Genomic DNA, 16446 nt, shown 5'->3' on the forward strand with positions numbered 1-16446 from the left:
AGGCTCTCAGACCCTGTGATGACCCTCGGGCCATGATCTGGATGGTCAGGAGAGCTGGTCGGTTTGCAAATGGGGAATCAGGATGTGAGGGAAATTGGGTTGGTGATTCAGTAGGAGGCACTCTGAAGCAGCATTAATGTGGTGCCCTGGAAATGTGTTGCTGTTGGAAAGCCTGACTGTTGGCTGTGGTGGAAAACCTCATGACCACTTCTGGTGATTAATGGAAATGGAATGGAAAAATTAAAGATCTTATTCCGCTTTTGACAAGAGCAGGGCTGTTAAGCTGAGTCTTGTGGCCAAATTCCAGGTAGCTGCATCCAGCCTACCTAAATACTCCTAAAAGTTATATTTGAATATACTGTATTATTCTTAACTTCCTACCCTCCTCTGGCATTTCTTCATGCAGCTGAACAACAGCTCCATTGTGGCCCTGAGCAGCCCAGACTGCATGGGGTGAAGAGTTTTTGGTGTGTTTCAAGTGCTCTGAGATTCTTGAGGGTTAAGGGCTGAATACACACAGGGTATTTTATTCTAAGTTTTAACTGACGCAGCGAAGCTTGCCCACACTTAGCTCAAATTAAACACACAGTATTATTTGCACATAGTTTTTCTACCCTTTCCTGAATGTAGCAGGGAAAAAATATCTTCCAGCTAGCCTACTTTTATGAATTTCATCCTTTATGAAAGAATAGAGGTGTTTTTTAAAAAAAAACAAAGTAGTCCTGTGAATTAATCTGTTGAAAATGTAGCAGTAATATCCTACCTAAGAATGTATTTCTGAGCTCTATATATCTGCTTTCAGGTTTTGTATCTCTAAGATGAAGAATGGCATTCTTGGACATGCATTTTCAGCTTCTCATTCACTGAAGGCATTGATTCCTCTGTGTAAATTCCACCAAACACAAGCAGAGCACCTTGAACAATCACCCCAAAAGATGAGCTGACAGCTAAAGATACCCAGCAGTCATTATAAGGTGCTGGTCTTTAAATTAAATTAGAGCCAAAGAAATCTGTATTTTGACATTTGAATTCTAAATTTTGCCATACCTCACCTATTCCATGTTATAATCCAAAGTGAGGGAAACGTGATGTACACAGAGTTTCTCAGGCTGTTTCCAGAGCTCAGAGCAGTCTTGGAACCAGAGCTATGTTTCTGAGATAACTTCATTTCAAAACATGCAGAAACATAGCAGTGTTTGGAAAGGTTTAAAAATAGGACTAAATGTATTTATTAATAGCTGGGAACTCACATTTGGTCGGTCTGACCCTTGTACAGATTTGACCCTCCTTTTGTCTCACAAATTTTTGTCCTACCTCACCTTTTGGGAATCCACCTCTGCCTGCACATCCCAAATATTCATGTTCTCCCACACATTCATGCTCTCCACCTCTGCCTGCACATCCCAAATATTCATGTTCTCCCACATATCCATATTCTCCACCTCTGCCTGCACGTCCCAAATATTCATGTTCTCTCACATATCCATATTCTCCACCTCTGCCTGACCTTTCCACACCTTTTGGCTCTCACACACCCTCTCAGTGACCATCTCCATCTGGGTCTCCCACATCTTTTTGTCCCCACACCTCTTGGGTTCCCCATCTCTCCAGGGGCTCCCAGCTAATTCCTTTCATCAGACTGGAATGCCTCTGTAATTCTGCACCTCAGATGGTTCCTATCAGCTCCTGAGAGCCCCCTGAAATGTGTAATGACACCACACTGCAGAAAATTAGCAGATCTGGCCCAAGGCTAGGCTGAGCTAATTCTCCTTTTGTGTTTTTAAAAAACAATGGGGTTTTAGCACAGCTACCACCTCTTCTTTCTATTGGCTCTGGCAAAACCTTCAATGGAAGCCGTTCCTCATTTGCACAGGACCACACGGGCATTGTGGGCTCTGGAGGAGGTGGGGGAACAAAAGAGAATCAAATAAGGGTGATTAGAGGATAAAAACGTTTGGAATGAGTCCACTGCTGGCTGGTGTGGTGCTTGTCTCTGCCTCCTGCTCTGTGAGGGGACTCCCTTGTCTCTCCCTGAGTTTTTTGCTGTGTGACATCACGACAATGCTGGGACTGCTGTCACTGCTCATTTATCCCCAGAGCTGCTGAGAACAGCCCAGCTGCTCCCAAACAACAGCAGGTGAGCCCTGTCAATGAGCCAGGGATGCCAGAACAAGTTTTACCTGACATCTGTCCTCTTTTTCAATGAGCACAGCCCAACAGAACAGAGAGATGCACTAAGGAAACTGATGTCAAACCTCTCAGGATTTTTCTACCCTGCCCTGCTGTGCTCTGCACACCAAACACTGCCTTGTTGCTGAAAATAAAGTGGAGTTGTTGTGAAATTTAACTTTGTTAATCTTTCATTACATTTCTAATAGGTGTGTGGCAGCAAAATTGTATTTACCTCTCTGATCACATCTCTTTTCATGGCTAGAATATTAAGACATGCCAGGCATTTTAAAATACTCCATTTAATTTATTTGCCCAATTTTAGAGAAGCATTTTAAAATACTCCATTTTTAATGGAGTCTAATTGTTTTGACAAAAACTATTTGTTCATGCCGAGTACTTTACATGTCATAGTAACCCAGTGCAATTTAAACAGTGGATGGCCAAACCTGTAACTGCTATTTTTTCTAGTCAAATACTGCCATTTTTACTTGGATGATGCATTTGATCTCACTAGCTCCTTATGCTAACCTCAATATTGCCAATCAAAGCAGCTGCAGGGACAATGAGAGTTTCCTCCAACTCTCAGTCCAGTGCACAGTATATCAATCGTGGGTTCCAGCTGCACAGAAATGCTTTCATTTGCTTTAATTGTTTCATTGTGTTCACATTTAACATGTATTTTCTTTCTTATTTTTTTTATATACACCCACAGCAGCTCATGATCCCTGTTTTTCATGAAACTTTTATCAGCACCTCTGGAAAATGGAAGGATAAAATAATTCTAAAATCTGATAATATAGTTCATGAATTTTTTCTTTTTCCTTCATGCTTTCTACATCAAAGAGGTTTGGAACTGTCCTTAAAATAATGTAAACCACAAAATAATGCAGGTTCAAAAGGAAAGTAGCCCCAAGATTTCTGTGCTATGACATTTTTAGTCAAATTCTTCACATTTTAATTAAACTTGTTCTATCTGATAGAAAGAAATGAAAAGGGCTCTTTTTGTCACAGGAAATTTTAAAAAGCTAACAAAGGGATTTTCAATGGCAGGCAGCCAGCAGGGAAACCTGATCTCAGCCAGTTTTATTAAAGTAGCTTTACACTTTTGACATTTGCCTTTTCCCAATAAAATTCCTTGAGCACTTGCAAGGATAAGGAAGTCAATATCCACGAGCACAAGGGCAGATGGGCACAAGTCTGGCTGGTTAATCAAACATCCAGCATCCAAAAAGAGAAAACCTGCATTAGCTGCACCAGGCAAGCCATAAACAACAGCACAGCTGAATTTCCCAGGAACAGACTGGGCCTGGGCTCCAAAATTCTGTGCCACAAATCAGGGCTCCCTTTACAGCATGGAAATCTGACCTGCTACAGAATATTATGGTCACTCTAATGGCTCAGCCTGCTCAGAGATTGCACTTACTGCATGCACAGCTCTCCCAGGTTCTGCTGCATGGAAAAGCTTTTGTGGAACCATTTTTGTGTACAGCCTGTCGCTTTCAGTACATCCAAATGATTTATAAATTATTGTAAATAAATATAATCTATAATTATATTAAATCATTATATATAATATAATATAATATAATATAATATAATATAATATAATATAATATAATATAATGCAATAAAATATAATATAAATGATAAATATAGTTTAATATAATATAATGCAAAATTTTGTATACTTTATATATTTTATAATCCATAGAATTACAATATAATAATTATATTAATGTAATTCTTATATAATTAAATTGGTCATATCATTAATAGAATTATTATATTATATTATATTATATTATATTATATTATATTATATTTAATATAATTTCTAATGTAATTATATTATATTATTATAATATGTAATATAATGTAAATATTATGTTATGTTATGTTATGTTATGTTATGTTATGTTACATTACGTTACATTATATTATATTATATTATACTATATTATATTTTGTTAGTATGTTACTATAATTATAGTATAATAGTTATAATAATGCAGTTATTATATTAAATAACTAAAAATATAATTAACATAATTATTACATTATATGTTGATATTATTATGTGATATATAATTTATATTATAAATTACATAAATTTTTAATAATTTATAATTTATTTGGATGTACTGAAAGCAACAAGCTGTACACAAAAACATTTCCACAAAAACTTTTCCCCGCAGCAGAACCTGGGAGCAGCTTGGATGCAGGGAGTGCAGTCCCAAACCTTGCCCAGGCTCCTCAGAGTTTCTGGGCATTAAGATTTAAGGCTGACTCCTGCTGTCTCAGATAGCAAATAAGTGTTAAGATGTGAAATAAAGTCATTTACTGTTCAGAACCTTTCAGAAATCTCACTGGCCTTTTTTTTACCTTTGGCCCCTGTGTTGCCCTTCAAAGCAACTGCTGCTTACAGTATTTTTCTTCAATAATAAAAGCTGGGTTTGCTCATAAGGTTTTTATAATGAAGGGATTATAACTGAGACTCTTTGATACTATTACGTATATAGTGATTAAACACTGCTATCATAATAAATAGAGTAATAACTTTGCCAGTAGCACTTGGGAGCATAGCAGTAAATTCCATTGCACTTTCTGGAAATGAAATGTGAAGCCATGAAAACAGAGTATAAATAGAGTTAATTGTTTTTCTTATGAATTTTTCTAATAGTTGCCTGAAGCCCTAACATTACAAAGAAGCTGAGATTGAAAAGATTTTTGTGCCACAGTAAGAAGAAAATCTAAGTACAGGGACAACTTAGGGAGAGAAAGCCCATGGTACTGTGTTTATGGCTGTCAATTGAAAGGATAGTTTCTTCAATAAATTATGCCTCTCATTATTTGTGGATGTCCACTGAAATTTTCTGCTTTTACATATGGACCTTCAAACAGCCAAATGCTCTCTTTTCCCAGTTAACTGCAGCCCTGCTTTCCCTCCATCAGTTTTCACTTAACTCTCCCTGTTAGGATCATCATAATTCAAAAAAAGGTCAGTCCTGGTAGCCCCCATCCATTTTACATCCAGCCCAAGTTCAAAGTGTTCCTCTATCTCCTGTCTAATGGGACTTATCTCACAAAAAGCTCTGTCACTGCCCCCCTCCCTCTGAGCAATTCAGTTTAACTGCAAATTGCTACTTCTTGAACCTCATGATTGGCTCTTTTTCTACCTTTCTAACATTATTTTCCCAGCTTCATTCATCCCTTGGCAGCAGGATCCAATTTTCTTGGAAAACAGGGCTGCACAACACATCAATGGGTTTGAAATAAGTTCTGTGTTTTGCACCCAGAAGGGAACAAACACACCACCAACAGCTTGCATGGGAAACAGAGGGGGGGTGGATCTTTTAGCTGGCCATCCTGGGAGACTGAAAACCAGTAAAATTTGATCAAAACTTGGAAACAATCTCGTGTTCAGCTATTTGGAAGAGGTTTTCCCTGTACAGGAGTCTAGAAAAATTCACCTTGAGGTTGGAAGGCGGAGAAGAAGAAAGAGAGAAATAATGTCAATTTATCTGGCATTTTCACTGATTTTTTCTTTGTTTCCTGTTTACCTGTATCTATAAAGAATTAAAATTTCACTTTAAAAACAACTAAATATTAGTAAATCTGGTGAAGATCTGATGTATATTTTCATTTTGAAAAGAAGGCACTTGCCATGACAAAGGATCTTCCTTGCAAATGTTGAGAAAAACTGAAAGCTGAATTTAATATGTTTGCAGGATTTACCAAATGATGCACATGGATTTCTTCCCAGAAATAACAGAATACAGAATGGGCTTTTTTAAAGTTAGAGAGGTGTGAAACTGAGGGTAAGGACGAAATATGATGAATTTGTCCTATATTGGCCTCTTGTTGCCAAAACAAAGATGTACATCAGATATTCATTTGATTTACATTTAGATTTAATATTTAGTTGGTTTTCAAGTGAGACTTTAATTCTTTATAGATAGAGATAAAATGGAAATAAAGAAAAATCAATGAATGATTTTTATAGATTGATAGCATTGTGTATTTGTAATTGAGGGAGGAACTGAACTTAGTGTTAATAGAATTAATCAAATAATATATCCTTTAACTGGACTTTTAGCATCTATTACTTCTTTTTGTGTGTAGTGTGTGAGTTGTGTAATCCCTACTATAATGAATGTTCAGCCAATAAATGTGTAACGCGTTACTCAATACTGTTCCTTTATTTCCATGCCTGAATTTGTAACTTTCCACAATAAAAGAGTGAAAAGTTGCGGTGTTTTTATTTACACAAAGCTGGAAAATGCAGAGTTGGGGAAAAAATAAACCATGGTTTGTTCTTTTCTAAATGCTGATAGCTACACATAGTAAAAAAAAAAAAAAATTAAAAAAGAAGTTTTGCAGCAGAATGTAGGAGTCAGGAAAGAAATGATGCAAAATTACATCATCACCAATTCCCCTCCAGTGCCCATCAACATTCCTAGTTCAGCTTTTTCTGGGGGTTGTTGGGTTTATTTGCACAAATGAGGGTTCAGACACCGCCGGGCTGGCTGGGTTAGAGCAGAGGAGGTTTCCAGCTCGCTGGAGCTCTTGGGGTGGTGCTTGAATGAAGGCACAGAGCTCTGTCCCTGTTAAAATTAGAACTCTGGCAGGCTCAGAGACAGCCATATATCAGCAGGGCAGTGCAGCTCTGCAGCAGACAGCCTTTGAACTCCGAGGGGGAAAAAAAACTGCGCCGAATGAGAGCAGATGGAAATTTGTCAAATGCTCATAAATCACCACTGCTAATTTCTGAAGCTTTGGTACAGAAGGAACTTGTATGAACCCAGGTTTGACTCTGTCCCAACTCCAGAATGGATCCCCCTCGCCTCTGCTGTCCCTGCCCATGCACCAGGTAATAAAATTGATCTCACGTGGAATTGTGAGAAGACTTTTTCTGCACAGGGATTGGTATCTGACAGAAGGAGAAAGAAAAGTGTCTCAGACACTAAATAACCATCTACACCCTTATCCAAGAGCATTCAAGGTCCTACTTTAGTCATCATAGAAACCTATTTTTAAAATATACGAAAGCATTCAGTTCGCAGTCTCACAAATATTGAGCAGGGAGAGGTCAGGTCACTACATAAAGAACATCAAAAATCTGTAGACAAATGTCCTTGAAATTTCACAGGCAGCCAGAGACACCCCAAAGGTATCCTTTGATACTGCCCTTGCATCCCTTGGCTGCTTCATGAAACAAAAAAGAAATAAATGAGGCTGAAAGCAGAGCGTGAATAGCTCGGAATGAATAGTTCTGTAAAGGCAAGAGCTGTCTAGAGCACAGCCTTGGGTTCTGTAATAGGCACAAAAATTCCTGCACAGCTCTGTTTTGGGGTGTAACCTGTTGAGGTTCCTTTTAGTTGGGAAGTAGAGGAAAGTGGGCCATTGGATACTCTCAGAGGAATAAATGTCCCTGATCAGATTTCCCTGGGACATTCTGAGCTTTCTGAGGTACCAGGGTTTTGTAAGATCCTTTGGTCTGACAGCGGAAGAACGAGCAAAGGGTAAGGCCATAAAGGGACTGCCAGCACTCATTTACATTCCCCTTTCCTTCTTCTCCTCTCCCTTCAGGAAGGAAATGTCCTGTCCCCGGTCTCAAACACACTCTGGGTCATATTCTGCTCATACTCTGGATTTGCAAACCTCCACTTCCATTCCTGGATCCCATCTGGATCTCTTCTCACCGCTCTGCCCTAATATTCCAATCATTCACCGTCACTCGGAGGCACTGGCAGTGTTCCCCTGCACCAGGCAGGATAACAAGCCCAAGACACGGCTCGTTCCCATTGTTAGCAAGCAGCAGCTCCCGAGTGTTAACTGCCCGGCTTCCTCTCCTGATGGTTCGCAGACTAGCAGGTCATTAACTGCTGCTAGTGACCGCGTTTGGGGGGATTAGCCTCGGATGTTTGCAGCTCAGTCCACACAGGACTCATTCTGATGAGCGTTTTGCTTTTATCCCTCCTATCACTCTTGGGTTTCTATCACAAGTGCTGGTTTGGTGTAATATCATCATGGGCGTTTTTAATTTTGTTCAGTTTTGGGATGGGTGGCACAGACCAAAGGGAAGAACCTCTGTGTGAATGTTCAGTCAACTCTTTTCATCCTTGTGTTGCCCTGTGGACACTTCTGAGTTGGATGCCAAAATTCTGGAGGTGGATTTGTCCACAACTTTTAGAGGAAATCAGCTTTATTTGCCCGGTTTTAGAGAAGCATTTTAAAATACTCCATTTTAATGCAGTCTAATTGTTTTGGTAAAAACTGTTTGCTCATGCCAAGTACTTTACATGTCATAGTAATCCACTGCAATTTAAACAGTGGATGGCCAAACCTGTAACTGGTATTTTTTCTAGTCAAATACTGGAATTTTTGCTTGGAAAGCAAAGTCCTTAGAATCAGGACTTTGGTGAAAAATAATCAGGACATTGTTTCAGCCATTGTTAAAAGTGGAAGTCACCTGTCTGAGCCCAGTTTGGAGCAGAAGTTCTGGTGACAAGTTGGTTTCTGTCCAGGGAGGAGCCACAACCCCACCTAATTTTTCCCAAGATTTTCCCCAGCTGAGAGGGAGGTGGGGAAAAAGGTCCCTTCACCTGATCAGCTGGAGAGAAGGAGAATAAAAGGAAGACTGAGGATTCCTGAATCTTTTCCTCCCCTTTTCTTGAATATCTGCAAGGAACAGCCTCAGCTCCGCTCCCCTCTCCAACACCCTTTGCTCTTTGTAAATTGGGAAAGAAAGGACACAGAAATGCTGAATGCAGAGTAGTGATGTCATTATGATGGTCCATTATGAACCACTGCCCAGCAGAACCCTTCTGATACTCTCACCTCTCTGTGATCAAGAGATTGCCTCAAGAATAACTCAGGCAATTTCCATTTATAACCTTCATTATAAAATTAAGCTTTGACACTGGCTCGCTGGCAAGAAACTCAGCAATGTGAAACACTTGAAAATGAGGCAAAGTAAGAGAGCCCAACACAGAATTTTCTAAAAACCTCAAATGTCTTAAATCACCCACGATTTTTTGCTGCCTAATTCAAGGTTTTTGAATACTCGAGGGTGTCAAGACTGAGGTATAATTGGGATTTTATGGCACTCCTGGATTGTCACATCATACATAATGTATTATAATTGCATTTTATGACCTTTCCATGAAATTTGCTTTCTGCTTATCACTTACAGCAACGGAGTTTAGTGGCCTGGAACAGAGAGGTATCAGTGATACCTCAGTCCCTCAGTGGTACAGGATGTGTTGTGACATTAAGCATTTATTATTAATGAGATAATATAAGCTTAACACATTTACAGAGGTTTTAGTTAAATGTGAGCTAAAATGAGTAACGTTAAGCAGAAAGAAGATTAAATTCTCCAAGAGAAGTTGTGCAGTCTGAACCTTTCAGAACAGTAACAAAAATCTATGATTGAGTTTTACTTTTAAGCTTCAACTGCATCTAGCTGGGAGCACTGGAGAGCTGGGCTTTGGACAACTCCAAAATGGGACTCACAAAATCTAAATTTACACAATCTACACAGAACACAGGCTTTTAAATCCAAATTTGTAACCCTGTAACAAATTGATTTGGGGAGAATATGGTCTCCAGAAATGCCTTCCTTTTACAATGCAGCATTTGCTGAGTACCAGGAGGTGTTTCTGGGCAAGGCCTGCACTGTGTTTTGCATTAAGTTGTGACTGAACAGAATACAGAAACATTTCTTGGTCTATACAAGCTCAAAACTGGGCACAGTTTCACTTAGAACTCCAGTGAAATTCAGGAGCTTTCCAATAAATTCATGATGATATTAATATTCATGAGGGCCCATGGGACACTCACATCCCTTCATGCCCAGTGGCATTTGGGACAACTTGCAGGGTGATCCCAGAGGATGCTGCATAAAACTGGGACACCAAGAGAGGCACAAAAAAACAGATACAAATCTCAACCCAGACAGAGAGCTGAAAACACACATGGCCACACCATCTTTCCACTAGAGCCAGGTCACTCTGGACAACTTCCAGAAGTGTCTGTAGAGTCTGTTGCTCTCCCAGTGTGACTGGAATAACCTGCAGCCACTGATGCCTTGTGAAGGCTGCCCTAGAACAGAGGCTGGACAGAGCTAAAGAATAAAGGGGGGATTTATTAAAAGGCTCCATGGGATTCACCTTGCACCAGAGCCCAGCCAGGGCTGCACCCAAGATGAACCAAAATGGCCCCAAAATGCACGAGGGGCACGGGGTCTGTCCCTGGGATCAGTTCTGCTCCATTTGCACCTTGCAGTTCATTGTCCCATCCCAGCTTTAGCCCAGGCAGTCCCACCCTGCTTGTTTTTCTCTCTCCAGCCCACGGGGTTTGTGCTCCTGGGCTGAGATTGGGATCATTTGTCCTTGGTGCCCAGCTGGAGCAGGAATTGTTTTGTCTCCCTGCTCTGTGAAGAGAGCTTACTTAACAAGCTCTCTTAATACCTTAATATGAAGCTCAGAAGTACACACTAAAGCAGCACAGAATCTGAAAAATAGAAAAGCTAAAACATGAGGCATCACCAGGACATGCCCAAAATTCTCAGTGGATGGATCACACTCCTGGCTTACAATGAACATCCTACTCCCATCCTTGCAAAGAATCCTTTTCCACAGCCTGACACAGCACCTGGACCACAGAAACCCTGCCCAGGCCAGGGCAAAGGCAGTCCTGGGTCATGGAAACTCCCATCCAAGCCTCTCACCTGACCTAAAAGAGCCTTTTTAATAAGGGACAGGGAAAAAGGTTTGTGTGGTATAATTATCTCCATGCAAAAGTAATAACAGAGGGCATAGAGACAGAAAGATATGAGCTGGCTGTCTGTGGCCACACAATAAATCAATAGAAAGTGCTCAACCAGGAATCCAGAGGCCGACTCAATCACTCACTGAGCCACAATTCATTGCTTCAACTACCAGATAGGCTTCCACCCAGAACAGCATTTGTTTGTGTACAATATGCCAAAAATGCATTCTTGATCCATGAAAAAAAATAGGAAAATGATACAAAGCAGGTTGCCTAGTAAAATGAGATTTAACCCAATGCCCTTCATCTGTGCTGTAAGGACTCCCTTGGGAACCACAAATCGGGGCAGTGAGGTTTTGTGAAGGAGAGCAGCATCACAAGTATAACTGTGATGCATCATAAAAATAATAGAAAAGCCCCTTGGGACTGAAAACTTCTGCCTGGATCCAATAGACCCTTTCAGATCAGGAGCTGGTGAAGCTGTGTGGCCAAGCTACTGCACACTGCCCTGCCAGCATCCTCCTGGGGACCTGGGGACAGGAAAACATGCACTTCTCAAATATTTGAATGGGGGAAGGAAGAAAACTTGCAGATTAAATCCACATTTATATCCTCTTAAATTCTCTCCTGAAACTTAGCTCTGCTGGGGTGGTTGTGTACTGCTCCTGTTGAACCCAGATTTGGAGAATAGCTGCCTCCAGCATCTGCTTTTCTGTTCAGTTCCCTGTGCTGCAGCATGAATTCATCTGCCAGCTTTCCCTGCACTGTTTGCCTCCCTCATGCACCTGTTTGGCTTTACCTGACACCTCCATTATGAGCTTTCAGAGAGCTGCAGAGCATTTCTATTTTAAGCACCTCTACCATGCCTTAGGATTTCGCTGCAATTTCTCAGTGCTTCTGTAAAATTATATTATCATGGCTATCAAGCTCTGTGCTTTCTCAGCCTCTAGCTGCACACACATTCTGACCCCATAGATGTGAAAAGCCCTGTTGGCACATTCTGCTTTGTTTTATACAGCTATACAACACTGACACATTTAAACTCCACTTTATGGTTTTTATTTTGTTATTGATGTTCCTGTATAACAAAATAAATAATCACACTGCTGTCACTCCAATAAAATACCTGACTCTTTTTGAAATTGAAGAAAAGAAAGACAAGCCAGCATATTGCTGCCTTTAGCTGAATTCAGCAAAAAATGTTCTTCTCCATCTAGAGACTTGGATAATAAAATAGGTTATTTATTGGCAGTGGGTGATGTGTGGATGATTACAGTCTGGTAGGTATTTAGGGGTAAAGTCCAAAATTGCAGAACAAAAGCTGTTTTCTATTCACATTTGGCTCAAAATGCCTGAGATGAAATGGACCACCCAGAATCTGACACTTCAGGCTGCAGAGCACTGAATCTGCTGAGAGCCAGGAATGAAAAGTGATACAGTAAGATCATGCTAAACACAAAAGGAAAAAATGACCCAAGGAGTCTATTAAAAGAGTAAGTGCATTGAACTAACAAGCATGTGTGCACATTAGAACTGGACCTTTTGGCCGACCCGATCCATGATGAAAGGACAGAAAAAAAGGCTTTTGCCTTTTCAGGGATAAAATCTACTCCAGGCAGGAGGAGCACTGTGAAGAAGCTTGTTTTACGGGAGATCAAGGCTGGTGATAAAGCAAACACCCCTCCCACTGCCTTAATTATTAACCTAAGTGTTAAATTTGGATTCTACTGTGTTGAGTTTACAACAGAACTGTAATTCCCTCCAGGTCCAGATCCCTACTCAGCATGCATTGCTCCTTCCTTTCTTCAAGAGAAGACTGCTGAACAAAAACTGCACCTGGAGAATATGGAGGTAAAGGAATTTACCTTTCATCATAACACAACATTTGTGTTTTGGGAGATTATGAATGCAGTTGGAAAGTGTTGTGGAAAAAAAAACCAAACTAAAACTCATCAGTTATAACCAGCCCCCAAAAAGCTTTAGTGCATTCTCAGGGAGCAATTAATGGCATATCTTCTGCTCTCAAAATTTAAATTTTACTGTGTTTGTAGATGTGATTAGTCTTATTAGCTTGATGCTGCCTGCTGCTGAATGCCCTGATGAGTGTTTGCTTTTCAGCATGAAGCTGGGCCTGTGGTGAGTTGTGCCATCAAATTAGATGGCACAGTCAGAATTTCTACACATGCAGCTCTAGTTTGCCTTTCCAATCTCCTCCAACCGTAATTGCCCAGATACAGAAATATTCTGATTAAACAATTCTCCTGCAAATTGCACTTCTCTTATGCAAAGCAAAATGAGTTTCTTACACCCCAGCTGCAGTGAAATAGCTGCAGTTTTCTCCTGTTTCTCCAAGAGACTTCCAGGAAGCTGCCAGGAAGCCTCTGATGTGGGAACAGCTGCTGGGCATGTTCACAGCACGTGGGACCTGAGCAGAAGCTTCCTGGATATTCCAGATTTACCAATGAATCTGGATGTTCCAGATTAACTGATGAATCTGAATGTTCCACATTAACTGATTAATCTGAATGTTCCAGATTAACTGATGAATCTGGATGTTCCAGGTTTACTGGATGAATCTGGATATACCAGGTTTACTGTGCACGAGCCATGGGACACAGAGATGCTACAGAACTTGGCACACAGATTTCCAGGTGTCCAGCAGCCCTGTCAGAGCAGCAGGGTTTCTACACATCTGAGTATTCTTGATGGATGCACAAAACCCATACTGAAAGAAAAAAATTAAGCAAAAAGGAGGGCTTGCTTAGGTAATTGTGGAGCTGTAGCTGCTGTGCCTATTTAACACACAAATCCTCTGTAGTATAGAGTATATTTCATCATAGTAGAGTGGACTCATTAGTTGGCTTTTCACAGCCATTAAAATCATTCATTCATCTTAACAAGATTTAAAAAAAAGAGTAGGAAAAAGCATGTGTTGGGACCTCCTTGGCAGGATATACCAATGTCATTCACTATTTACTCTCTATAGATACGTTCACATTTGCCTGTTTTCCTGCTACAGACCCTTTCCCAATACTTTCAAAGAACTTTTGCTGTTCCATATTAAAAGTATTGCTTCACTGAACTTTCCCCTAATATTCGTCTTTGTGAACAGAAACACAGAATGAAACCATCCATTGCAAGCAGCCATCACCCTCAGTCTCATGAAACCTGTCCTAAAATTTAGATTTAGCCATCTGGACAATTCCCATTGGTTTTATCATTTTGAAACAGCTGGATTCCTCAAAAAGACCAATCTACCCTTGTTCTTGCCCATTGCAGCAATTCCTGCTTTACAGGAGAGTTAAAGGTTCCTCGGTGTCCCTGCTCTGCTGGACACTCCACAAACCTTGCCAGCATCCCACAAACCTTCAGCAAGCCCAAGCTTTGCACATTTTCAGCCACTACTTCCAGATATGCAGCAGAACAAATAAATTACACCAGACAGATCCCCTGAACAGCAGCCCCACTCCCCGTGCATTATTCTTACTCTGTCAGGGGTTTGAGACACTCCCTTGCTCACACACTGCTGATATGCAGGGAAAACCTGCTGAATTGGGAATGTGTGTGAAATCCATTTCCTCAGGCAAGTGATTACGGTCTCTGTTGCTCCTCTTGAGTGGTAATGGAGTCCCTAATTGCTCTCCTGACTGATTATGCTGTTCCTGGTGTTTCATTTTCAAAGTACTTAAAGTTCAGGTAAATCACACTTGCCACATGACCTCTCCCGTTTTATGGCTCTCTGTGTCACGGAAAGGCAGAGTCATATATGTTTCCTTTGCGTTATTTATTTTAACATTAGCTATTAGCAGATTTCCAAGTGGAAGTGCACCAGCAATTGCTGTTGTGAAGCTATTATATTATTGTGAATTTAATCTTTTGTGCAAGAGCTTTTCTGGTCAGTGACATACATAACTATGTGTTTACAATTAGGCCCTGTGCTTAAAAGCTTTTTGAAAATGAAGTCCTAATGCTTGTCAGGCTCTGGACATCCTTCAACTTGTAAAAATTACAGTATTCTGGTGAAATCTTGATTTCCATCTGGGTTTCTTTTTGCTCCTCTGGAAAATGTTTATCTGTTTACAGCATCTCTTGCTGAAATCTCCTGGTAAACAACCTGGCAAAGGACTCACAGAATCCTGGTGCTCTCTCTCAAAAGTCTAGATTTGCTCTCTCAGACACCACAGACAAACCCTAGCAAACGTTTTTTCCTTCAGAAAAGATTTTTACAGGTGTACAGACAGGCACCTGCTCTTCCTGTCCAGAAAGATTCTCAGGCATTTCATAAAAAATGCTCTCTATATTTTTTAAAGCACCTCCAAGCTGTGACAGGCCAAATAGAGATATCACACCCTGGACACTTGCTGATTAAATCCCTTGTTTTTATCTAAGAAAACCAGACCAGTGCAGAGCCAGTGTAGGTTCTGCCACTGAAACCTCAGCAAGTTTTGATTCAGCAGAAGAGATTTTACTGCCATTTACACAGAAGGCAGGGATCAGCAGCTGGCTAACATGAAGAAATGTGGAGAAATTATCTGAACTCTTTAAAATGTATCTGTAGAGGAGTTGCATTGATGCACAACACAATAATTGACATTTTCATGTACATTTGGTACACATGGCATTCCTTTACTCTGAGACAATCCATTTTCTTATCATTACAACAAACAATAAAAAGAGCAGCCAAAGTCAAAATGACAGGGAACTTGGTGCTCTGAAAGGAACAGACACCACCTGTGCACCAAATACACCAAACTTGGGGCTGAAACAAACTCAACTCCTTTATTTTCATAAACTCATATTCCATAAACTCACTGTCATATTTACGTTTTTGCTGCTACACAGCATTTCAATTCTTGACTACCAAGCATGGCTACACTGCTGAAATTAAAGGGTAAAAGCACAAGAGGAGCCTGGTATTCAATTTTTTAAATCAAATTTCTCCAACTTGTCCTGTGTGCAGCACTATCCCATCCACCCTCACACTGACCCTGGGGCTGTGCAGGACCTGACCCAAGGTCTGACCCTGCTCCTCTCCATTCCTGTGCAGCTCTGTGGTTCCCAGTGGATCTGCAACAAGGATTCACCTCTGCATCAACATTTTATCTAACAAGTCCAATGTTTTTAGACGAACAGGTTCTTGCTATACAGGCAAGATGCACTGAAGCACAAATGCTTTGCTTGGACCAACTCCAAAAGTGAATTTCAGCCCAGAAGGGGTCAAACCCAGCATGGGACATTTTTTTAACTAAACTTTTTTATTTTTTTAACTGATGCTGTTGTGAGCATGTTATAGGAGAAAACACTTTCAGGAAAAAGGAGATTTTCCAGCACAGAATGGCACTGCCAACGTGTCATGTCACGTTAGCTGCAGCACAAATCCCTCCTGGGACAGGCACCAGCTCTGTTTGTTTTCCCTCTGGCTCCACTCTGATGACACTCTCTGTAACCTGTGGATATCACCCCCATCTCTCCTGTTTTAACCTGACTGCAAGGTCTATC

The sequence above is a fragment of the Zonotrichia albicollis genome, chromosome 7, assembly GCF_047830755.1.
Source record: "Zonotrichia albicollis isolate bZonAlb1 chromosome 7, bZonAlb1.hap1, whole genome shotgun sequence".
NCBI classification, from domain to species: Eukaryota; Metazoa; Chordata; class Aves; order Passeriformes; family Passerellidae; genus Zonotrichia; species Zonotrichia albicollis.